This window comes from Drosophila suzukii, chromosome 3, assembly GCF_043229965.1.
Source record: "Drosophila suzukii chromosome 3, CBGP_Dsuzu_IsoJpt1.0, whole genome shotgun sequence".
Classification (NCBI taxonomy): domain Eukaryota; kingdom Metazoa; phylum Arthropoda; class Insecta; order Diptera; family Drosophilidae; genus Drosophila; species Drosophila suzukii.
The window spans coordinates 22,667,245-22,679,525 of record NC_092082.1 but is presented as its reverse complement, the minus strand read 5'-3'; positions in this window follow the sequence as shown (position 1 = coordinate 22,679,525).

Genomic DNA, 12,281 nt, shown 5'->3' with positions numbered 1-12,281 from the left:
ACCAGAGACCGAAATGGGAAAAAACAAACAAACAATCCGATTCCACTCGATCCGGGGATGGGGGCGTGGCCGGGTCCACTCGAAGGGTCCTCAAGTCGAGTACGTTCTAATTAATGGTAAGCGGAGCAGCCGGGGAGGGGAACATTTTTGGGGAATTTCTGTAAAATGAGTATTTTGATGTTTTGGGGTGTTAACGCGCTGCCATTTATTATAAATGCGAGCGCATCTCAAAGTCAAAAGCGACGCACATGTGTCCCTTTTTTCAGTACTTACAAATGTACCCGTACTCGTATGTAAATGTGTGCGCCAGTGTGTCATTTGCATAGGAAAATGCATCAAGTATTTTTGGGAAAAGTGCCAGCCTGCCCGACTCGTGATCGTTACAGTTATTGTACACTCAATTGCTGGACGCCCTTGGCGGCGCCAGGAAATTCTACACCCACTTCATGAGTCCGGGGAGTACCCACCAGATTTGGAAGGATGCACATGAAAGAAACGCATTTTAAAATAAAGAAAACATATTTCTTTGGGAGACCAGAGTTTTTTCTTGAATTCAAAAATGCTTATTTAACTGAGAATTCATTTAATTAACTGCATTGGAAAGAATTTCAGTCCTTAAATATTATTTTTTTAATATTTATATCTTCTTATATTGGGTAGTTAGGAGCAATTACATGTTGGATCCTGAAAATTTAAGCAAATAATAACAACATTCTTAAAAAACATATTTAAAAATATATAAACTTGTATGCATCCACTGGTGTAAATTATTAACAATATAAAAAAAATATATTACCTCTTTTGTTTTAAAAATGAAGATTTATTTTGAAAAATAAATATTTTAACTTAAATCATACAATCTTTATATTCGTTTTTAAACATTATCTAAAAGAATTTTCAATTATAAGCCACACCAGGAAAACTAATTACCAAAAAATTAAATATACATTATCTAATATTTGCACTTCAATCATAAATTCCTAAAAACGACAACAAAACGAATGCTTTAGAGGTTTTTATTGAAAACTGTGTATATCCATTGAAATTATAAGGAATCACTATTCGAAATGTTCCAACGAGTGCATTTCTCCAGGGCTGACTTCCTTAAATTGATTTCTGTGAGTGATTTGTTTGATGATTCTGGACATGCGAACTGTGGCACATGTCGCAGTTCTTGGGGGGCACCTGCCGGTCCCCACAACGTCCCCACAAACGTCCTGATCCCAGGACTCCCATTGTCTGAGCTCTGTTTTCATTTAGTGCAACACAAACTCGAACATTCCTCACTCGGTGGACAGGACATGCAGATTATATTGAAAACAATTTAAATGTAGATTTTGGCGTTAAGAGATATTATTCTTCGAGCGACGCCAGGTGCGTTGGTTCAGGCTCGCACACACACTCTAATAAATGCGAGTGTGTACAAATTGAACTGCTAATGTGTGAGTGGGTGGGTGGGGAGGTGGGTGACAGGATGGGAAGTGGGTGGTGGCATGAATACAGCTGCACGGAGAGTTGCAGGCAGAGAGCTGCCTCCTTCCCCTGAAAGGCTTCTTACTTAAGTGTTGTTTCATGTCACCTGGAAAGCATTTGGACATGAAATTGTCGCTTTTCAGTATGTGGCACACACACTCACACAGATACCCACAGACACACTCTCGGCGAAAAATCTTCTTCACACACATGCAAAGGAGGAAGGATAGTGCTTCTGGTGAATATAATAAAATCCTTTTCGCAAAACGATAAACGATAAAGTCACCGTAACAAGCACAAAAAGGACTCTCCATGCAAATTGCTTTAAATGAATTTGTTTTCGTTTGTGTTTTGGGTCTGAGTTCGAGTTCGGTTTGGAGTTTTAAGCCACGACTCCGAGGGGAGCCATGTTCTGTGTATCAACACTAAAGATTCTGTTACAAATTGCCATAATCCTCGGGCATATTCTCCATTTTTAGCCGGAATTGGTAACCCCAGGCTGTGGCAGGTGGGTGGGTGGCGGCCAAGCCCACTCACCAATCAGTGTCTGCCGCTATCAGCCATTCCAGATAGCACTATCATCACCTGGCCATCTTATCGACCACTCGAAAACGAAATTGCTGATCAAACAGAACAAAAGCGCACACAACATTCTCATTCTCCAAACATTCACAAATGGAAACATACTTATTTACTCACTTTTCAAAACAAATCAACAAATCGGTGCTCTTTGTGGTTCAAGTGCCGATCGCCGGAGTCAAAAGCATCCGATGTGTTAGACCCCGATTTGGACTGGGAATAGGCAATGGGTAGGATGGGTAGTATGGGTAGTATGGGAATGGGTATGGGCATAGTGCGGACCCTTTCCTCCGAATTCTTTGCGCGTGCGTTCCCTTTTGTCGGCGTTTTGACATCGACATCCCATCCGCAGTCACGATTGATTGTCGCAACAATTGACGTGATTTCGAATCTCCAATTGGTTTTCGTCGAGCGACCGCTCCAGAATTATCGGTGCCAAGCCCCGCACGTGATAAGTCGGGACCTGGAAGTGCCAGTACATAGTTTGTGGGGCCCACGGCAATTATAAGTAGATGCTTTGTATGGACAGCTGTCCGTCTGTCGGTGGCATGCGTCACGACCGACACTGCCACATGCCCCGTCTTTGGGCATTCGGAATAGGGATCTAGGTGTTTGGCATGATTAGCACGTCGGAAGTGACTGCGAGTGTCAGCACTTTATTCTAATGGCGATTTAACGAGGATCTGGAGTAGTTCAACAAAGAAAGTGAATGAGAAAAGGAAATTAAACGGGTGGAAAGGGTCAAATTGTAAGAGACAATAAATACTGCACATCAATCTAATAAAGAGATATTTTATATTAAGTACATTCGAATTTCCATTTGTAATACCAAGTAAAATAGGGAAAAATGTATTGAAATAAATTGAAGTTTTGTTTCTTGCGAATCTTGAGGTCTAGCTTTGCGATAATATTTATAGAACGTTTTTAGCACTTCATCTCACTTACAAAGTTGTTCGGCTATAAAATTATTATAATATAAAAATAAATTAAATATAATAAAAAGTATTAACATAATATTTCTAAGTATTTACCTTTTTAAGAGAATTTCAGACGCTTGGAATAGCTCTAAAAAGGTAAGTAAAGTATGCTCTCATAATTTAAAAATGATTATTATTAGGATACTATCAAAAAGGTGATTTCATAAAATATAAATATTAAAATGGATTTAAAATGACATTTTCAACTTAAAACTTTAAATTAGTCTTTTAAAGCAATAAAAGGTAATGCACAACTAAGAAAAGACTGCTTTGTTAAGTTGCAAAATAGTTATTGTTATGCACACACAAAAAATACCATACAAATATTTTACCTCTATGATGGTGATTAACACTAATATTACGACAACATAAAAATAAATCTATATTACTCAACTTTCAGTCTGCTTAATTGACTGCAATCTTGGTTGTGCCCTTTGCTTCCACTTCGAACAAGAAAAGTTTCGCTACCGATGTGGCTTGATGTTGCCAAGTTGAGTCCCTCAAGAGGGAGTGGCGAACACGGTTTTAAGCACTCACCTGTACTTTAGAGAACCGAAATGAGTTCAAGGATATACAAAGTTTTGAAATTACCAAAAGTTCGTTCGCTACAACAAAAAAGTATGCTATAAAAGCGGATAATTAGAAACTTTAGGGAAACTTAACTTCTCGTAAAACTAATTGGAAGGTATCAAACACCATCATTTGATAAACTGAATCTTGGGTAATTCTTGTACTTAATAATGCACTTTCCTATTGATTAACATCTTGTGATTTTATACTCACAGCAAAAAGAAAATTCCTAGAAGTACGCATTGTGCCAAGGTAATTTATTTGACAGCTTCTTTAGAGCATTTAACACTCCAATTTGCGCGGAATACACTTGTGCCTGTGCCACCTTATAAATAGACTCCTTTTATAAGTAGATCGGGCTGGGGCCCGCATGACGGATTGACTATGATAGCACAATTATAAATAATGTCCACTTATCCCTTGAGAGGAAATGGAAACGGAGCCAAGGGAACCCATTTCGGGCCGCGGAAAAGTGCGAGATTCATGTTTGCCACCCAAAGTGAACAACATTTGCGAATTTCGAAATTAAATTCCGTGTCATTCCGTGTAAGTCATTTGCAAAATTGCCGCGATGTAGCTGCATCTAGTGGAGCGGCGGCCGTGGCAATTTATCAAAAATAAATCATTTTGACGAGTTGCGGGCCAAGTTAAGGCCAATTGCAAGTGCGTTACGGCTGGGCACTACGGATGCGATCTGGTAAACTGTGGATGGTGCAATGGTGTTATATGGGGCCCAGCTCCATGTCTGTGCTACTACGAGTGCATACCTGTCGCCAGGGCTGGCAGGGTCGTAATAAATTGCAGATTAGTTTGCAAATCGCACAGTGCGTCATTGAAATATGCCTGTGTACTTATGTAGGCCCGTTGACGCACCTTGACAGGCACTTTACGGGCGGCATTCCCCGGCATTCCCACTCCAATCCCCCCATAATTCCACCCATTTAGCGGCGCAGCTCAGTAATTAGTGCATCATCCCGTGTTGCGCATTTCGGAACATCGCCACCGAGGGATGTCGCTTCCATGTTCCATGTGGATACACATCCATCCGTAGCTCTGTTCACTCCACAAACTTTTAATTTCCCCGGGCTAACGAGAATACTTTACTTTATTTTAAACATGTTTATTCCGTTCGGTGGGTAGGTCAACGTGCGTTGGAATCATTAATTACCTATGAAATATGCATTTGGTTTGGTATTCAATTTACAGTTTAAACTATATTTATAATATAATGTGAGTTGTCTTTTATTATAGTTGCTCTAAATAAAATTGGATACAGAATTTTAGTCTGTTGATATAAAAAATTATATCCATTTTACTTGGAATATATAAACGAGTATATTTAGTTCTTAATAATTAAACCCTTCAGAAAATTTAAATTAATTGAATACAAACACAATTACCTGATCGATTTAGCAATTATCGTTAATAATTAAGGTTATAACCTCAGCAATATACATTTTTATTTCATTTGTGTTATGAGTTGGTATGTAATTATCTAACATATATATATAACCGAGAAAATTCATTTTAAATTTTATAACAATTCAAATAATTATTATTATTAAATTATGTAACAAATTTAATCCTTGTTACATCAATCAAATACCTTTTTATACCTTATAGGTAACTAAATTTGACTGAATACAAACGCAACTACCTGGCTAATTTTTCTACTGTCATTATTAACCTCAGTAATTTGCATTTATTTGAATTTACAAGTAAATCAATGTATTGGTGTCTAATAAAAATGTTCAATAAAATAAGTTATATTATATTATAATTATATCCCGCATTATAAACGATGTATATTAAAGTAAATTGAATAAACATTTTAACTAGAGATAGAGTTGTTCTATAATAAATGTTTTTAAAAATGTTCTCCATATAATAATACCTTTAAGTTTATTCAAATTGATTGAATGCAAACACTAATCACACCTCACAAGATCGATTTTTTAGTTGTAAGGTGTTCCATTTTCCCCACAAAAGTGATTATGACATTGCTTAGAGGTATGTAGGGGCATGTTAGTGTCAGCAATTCATGTAGCCAAACGCCCGTGCCGTCACATTGGGGAAGTCACTCAAAAGTAAAACAAGATTTGAAAATTAACGCGAATCGATTAAAACAAATTGAAACAATGCTGAACCGGCTGCCAGCATTAGCATCGTAAACTAATTGCGGGCAAGTGTAAATGCTCCGGCCGTAAAAAATGGTTTTCCACTGGTGACAACAGTCGCATGTCGGCGCATTTTAAAAGCAATCATCAATTATGCGGCCTGAGTTCAGTTCGGGCAGCCAGAAATGTCTCGGCATTAACGATGATTAGTCGCGGGCCAGAAGCCATCGACCCACTTAGGCAGCAATATTGTTTTCAAGTGCGAGTATCGCGGAATACGTAGTTTTTCTCTGTCGATTTTGTGAAAAATGATCCTTTGAAATGACATGTTTTTAGGTGTAAGCAAATGTCATTTGGTAATTTTTGTATGCTCACGATCTTATATTTGAGGATATTGCACACAGAAAAATAGAAAATTGTAAAGTAAATAGTGAAAACATAAAGGGGAAATAAATTCATCAATTTCATCAATCCATTAATTTTAAAAATTAAATGGAACATATGTAATTTGTTTTTGGATTTTAAGCTTTGATTTTATTATGAAATCCCTTTTCATTAAATTAAAAAATGCTTAAAGTTAACATGACCATCTTCAAATCTTCTACATTTTCATATCTAATAATTTCGACTTCGATTCAAATATTTTGTTTTTGTATTAAATTCAATTATTATGTATCTATTTTTGAATATTCAGTGTTTTGTTTCGCAATTCCATTATTTGTAGTTATTTTCTGAATGAACAAATTTTAAAAATAACCGACATTTTTTCTTCGTCCTTTTAACTAAAATGTAAGCTTCACAATTAGATTTGTATAAACACATTTCTTAAAACTAATATATCTTTGATCAAAATGTACAACAAATTTGTGTTCCAAGAACTGTCTAAAACTTATTCTAATGATTAAGCTGAGATGATTAAAAATAGTGCTATGCTTTGGAACATTACTCTTTTGAAAGCATCATATAAAATACTTGCATTCAATCTGCTGTGATTAATTTATTCAGTTGAAACCCTTTTCCTTAATCATATTTTCAATTAAGGTTCCCGATTACCGCTGATCCGTTTGAGTGTCAGATCGACTAACATAATGCAACCAATCCAATCCAATGTCTGCCATGAAAAGCACTTCATTCGGTAAATAACATTATACGGTCGTCCGTGAATTCAATAAATAATTATGTGTTGCGTTTACCAGGGCTCAGAGCAGGATGGCCGGGATATCCTGCGATGGGGGCGGGATGGAGGGCGGCATTGGGAGTATCTGGGTCTGCAGTTAATGTACCTATTTGGCGGCCAGCCACAGGGCAGCAGGCAAAAGGCATCCGGCCAGCGGCCACGAGGCGTATGCGCATTTATTAAATGCCCATCGCTTGTGTCTCCTTTCTTGGCCATCGGACATCGGCGTTCCAATTTGCAGCACAATGCAAATTGCATTGTAGTCGAGTTATTGTATAATTGGTGCAATGTAGCCGGGAAAACGATGGAGGAGGACGTGGAGATGGGGGCCTCGAGACCGGGACTACGGACTATGGGTTCCGGACCCAGGACCCTGAACTCCGGACTCCGGGCATTCGATGTCCGTGTCCAGGGCCATTGCAATGGCGCTTGTGTTCGTGTCAATAAATTAAAATGAGAATTGATTCGCTTACGCCCGATTTAAGCAACAACAGGCTATATTATGGGCAGATATCCACAGGATACAGATACAGATACAGATATCCAGGCCGATGCATTTGCAGATGCAGTTACGATACCGATATTGCCGCTCAGATAGGACTTTATTTTCATGGCAAAAGGGTGCAGCCTGCACACGCATTTCGAAAACTATTAACAAACAAATTAAATGTTGGACCCGCACTTTAAAAACCAATTTCAGAACGCATTACAAGAAAATTCCATTAAACAATGCCACGGAACGTGTGGAATCGCCCTTTTTGGACTCGAATCGAATCGAATCGACTCGACTCGAGTTGACCAGACATTCTGTCTCCAACACCGGCCGCATTAAGATAAGAGAAATCGTCTAACAAAACGCATAATCTGGACTGGCCGGACGGTGCTTTAAAAGTCGGTAACACAATTTAAATTTATTTCAAACAGCGTGTATAATACAAATCATGGATGAACATAACACACTCGAACAAGATAAGTGAAAAGAACCGAAGCTCTCTCTCTCGGTTTTTCTGTGGATGTTTTTGGATGCGATGTTTTCGGATCCGACTTGTCTGCGGGTCGAGGTGGATATCTTTTGGAGAACGGCGACAAACCTGCAGATAGTAAATGTCAGCCGCATAATAAAATTAGCTGTTTTAACGACAGCGGAATCGGCTGAGTGCCTGGCCGAGGTCCAGGCTCCTCTCTATGGGTTTTGGGTTCCAGGTGAATCTCAGGAGAATCGGAGACCGTTGAAATATTGGCGGCAAGGAAATCGATTGGTATACCAATCAAACGGCATCGTAAATACTATCGTGGCCATCTGCAACCTTGCAGCTCAGTTCTGTTCGGTTCCATAGTGCTGTCCATAAATTTCCACACGTGACATTTCTTTGTCATGTTAATTAGACCGCCAAGTTGATGCTGAAACCCGATAGGGCATCTTAAATACCTGCTCTAGGAATCAGAGACACCCATTAAATGCATACCCAAAGGTTATTCCCGAGAAAAAGACCTCTGATGCATGCGTGGAAAACGCAGACGATGTGGCGACATTTTCCGAGTTCTCTGCTTAAAACACCATCTCATTAAGATGTGAAAAATTCTGTTTCATTAATAAAATATTCGTTTTCCTGTCCCGCATAATTAACTCGATGCCCTGTTGGTCTGTCCAGTTTATTTGTTTTAAAATGTGCTTATCCTATGTTGGCGGAACGCAAAGAAAAACTAATACTCGCCTACAAAATGCTTTTTGTTAGATATACGATTTTTAAACCCCTATAAAAACTTATTTTTGTTGTGTCACAAAATTAACTTTAACACCCACAAATTCTATATTGATTTCTCTTACTTTTTAATAAAACAAATGGGTAAAGATATAAACCTTCATGGAATATCTTCTAAAATATGGTATTAACTGAATTTGATATTGCTATCAAGATGTTTTAACGCTTATTTTTAAATGGGTAAATATATAAACCTAGAAATATTTTACCAAAAAACTGTGAGTAAATTAACGTTTGAAAACACCCCATTAAATTTGAGTTGTTATTAAACACCTCCAGCTAATAGCGATCTCCAAATCTCAAGTGTTTATCCCACAAGGTGCCTGCGATCGCGGAGACATCCCAACTCCAGTGCCTAATGTGCCCTAATGGTCATAATTATTTTGGCTTGTCTTATCAATAGCAGTTGTCTAAATATACATTTGTATACTCGAGTGTACCGCGCCGATGTCAAGAATAATCAGCTGCCTTGACAAAGGTGTCCATTGGTCCCACATATTGTGGGCGCTTTTAGTTTGTTATTTTTCTCTTTTCGGATTTCTCGTAGTTTAATTCCCCGTTTCTTTAAATTTCTGGGACACCAGACCCACCGAGGTATGGTCATGATTGATTGCCCACCATACATGTCCATTAAATATGACTCTAAGCCGAGGCGTGTGGATCGTAATAGATGATGATGAAATGTCTTTTGGTTGGCTGTAATCAATTATTCTGAAATCCATTGACAAATCGTATACATTGTCTCCCAGAAAAGCTTCCAGTGCTTCCAGCTGAACTATTATTCGGAAACTTTCATCATAATTCATGTGGTTATTTTTGAGGATCGTTTCTAGGTTGCATTTAACAATCGGAATTTCCTTGATTTCAAGTAATTCTTCAATTTCTTCACTTTAAAAAAATACTAAAAAACCAATTTTAAATACTAAATTAAATAAGGAGGTCAATCCATTAGTTGAATAGTACTTTTTAGTGGTAATTATGAAAGAAAGACCATCTCTTCCTATTTTTATTTGTTATGATTTGTAACCTCTTTGATATTTTCCTTCTGCTTTTGTATTTTAGATATCCTAGATTTTTGACCTGACTATAACAAGTTGAGGAAGTAGTATTGTTGTATTGCTTAAATGATTGTTTTGTAAGATATAACAATATTTTTGATACTAATCATAACAAACTGAACTGAAACACAATAAAAACAAAGCCAAAATATCTTGAGACAGTAATCTTAATACCAGTTTATGAAATTTACTTAATTAAATGATATTCTTAGGGTTTCCTCAAGTCAACTTCCTTTAAGTAACACTCCGCCCAGACCAAAGCAGGGGTTGCTCATTGCATTGCGTCGAGTCTATAACTCACACACAATCGCCGGGATTCTCGAAGAAGGCATTAGGGAAATTAGCATACGCCATCAAGTATACGCCCTCGTGTGCGCTGTTCCTTTGGCAGCAGCCGGAATAGACAGACTACACACTCATGTCACGATGCAATTTCAGGATATTAATTGTTATAGTTGCGAGATGTGTCTGCTTGAATTGTTCCTGAGGCTTTTGTGCGTTGCAACGAGTTTCTAATCCTGTTGAAAACAAACGCATCGCCCAGCCAGGCTCTGTCAAAGGCAGAAACTGGGGCCTGGAGGCTGGAGGCTGGAGCCGGGATCCTGCCGGCATCCTGAGTCCTGGCATCTCGGCTGCACTGACACAAGGATTTCCGTACATGACAAGCGGCAGCTATAATTTATAGAAGCTGCGTAAGTAAGCTGCGTGGTTGAGGATGCACTGCAACCCGGGAAAGGGTTGGTCCTTGGGACTGGGACTGGGTATGAGGTTGGTCCTTGTTCTGCAGCCCACACCAGACCATCTACATCGAGGACTGCTTGGATGCTGTGTATTTGTTCTCGTCTTGTTTCACTTAAATGACACTTTGCATTCTTGTAGCATCTTGGAACTCCAGCCACCCCCGAAAAAGACCCCATTCCATGGGCTGTCTATTCCAGCAGAATGTCGGGATCTCAAGGAATTTCCCCTTCACTATTCCGGGCAAATTTGTGTTCCTTGGTATTTTATAATTGAGTGTGAATATTTGCGATTAATATGAAAATTTGTGAAAATTTAATAAAATATCCTACACGATTTCCGGATCAATAACGTTGAATGCAACTAATTGCTTAAGCTGACTTGAGTATTTAGGCAAACTTTAGATAAGAGAAAGCGGCTTAGGCTTAGCCCCGGCAATTTGGAATACGTTTCTATTGTTTATGCCTAAGACGCACGAACATTGTGTTTGTTTGGCTTAAATATTTGCGAATTAAAGGCATCCGAAAGGGGTTAGCATTGGAAATTAATACAACATATTTGCTCACAGCTACGGTACGCTGGTTTATCAAACAAAAGTATTTCATGAGTGCGAACTATTTGTTTTTGGCACAAAGTTGCAGCTACTTTTTTTATTTTATTACTTTTAGAGCACGGTTCATAAAATGGAATATCATAAGTAGACTTATTGTCTGTATATTTAATTCAATATGCAATATTTTTACTAAGTAAACATATATAATATTTAATGGAATGTATGTTCAATTCCAGCATTTAATTTAAATTTTTCTTAGTCAAGATAGAAGGTATTATTTATACTTTAGGCATTTTGAATTAATTAATTAGAACTTCAATTTCTTAATTTGGAGTGTGTGGCGTATTTTATTTAATGTTTAAATGCTTAAGATTTTAAATATATTATTTTTTCAAAGGTTACAGATGTTTAAAATTGTAATCATAGGTATTTATCTTATTATTTCTTAACTAATATTAATGCAAGCTCCCTGCCGCATGTAATTCTTTACGTCAGCTTTAAAAAAGTAACTAATGTCTTAAAACAATGGATAAGATTGAAGCTAATTCGTTTACGCAAATTACCAGATTTAATGTGCTTCTTAAATTTTGTTATCTCCAAAGCGCATGGATTAATATTTGGGGAACGTAATGACTGACAGTTAAAAACCTTGAGCTCTACCTTAATATCCGATTAATCCCAAGCAAGAAAAGGGGAGGCTGTCTTAAATCAACTTAACCGTTTACCGTTTTCGGCACTCTGAACAAAAAGAAAATTGATGTGCCATTCACTGGGGCCTCTGCATCCAGAAACGTTACCGCGACATTAGAAAAGAGGCCCCTGGATGCCACTTGACCATGACTAGATGACTGCCCAAATCCCAGTCCCGTCAAGATCTCCCCTTCTGGGAGATCTTGACGGGACTGGGATTTGGGCATAGAGAAGGCAACTAATCACAAATACGACTCGTACCTACTACTGCGACTGTCAATAATAAATTACCGTGATTTTCACATGGTGTTGAAGGATTGCCCACACACGACAGTCCGAGCGATACTTATACTTGGAAACGGGTCGAGATCGACTGCGACTGAGACTGGAAAGCAAATGCGACAAGTTTCCAAATGGGTAACAATTTTCAAAGTGATTAATTCGCCTGCTGGCTGCCATCGAGCATTCGGCCATAGGATTGATTTATGGCCGCAAGACGTTAAGTGGATGCAAGATAAGTTAACTGTCGTATATCCTCGCCGCTGGTGACCGAATCCAAGTCGAACCGCTCGGATCCAAAACCGAT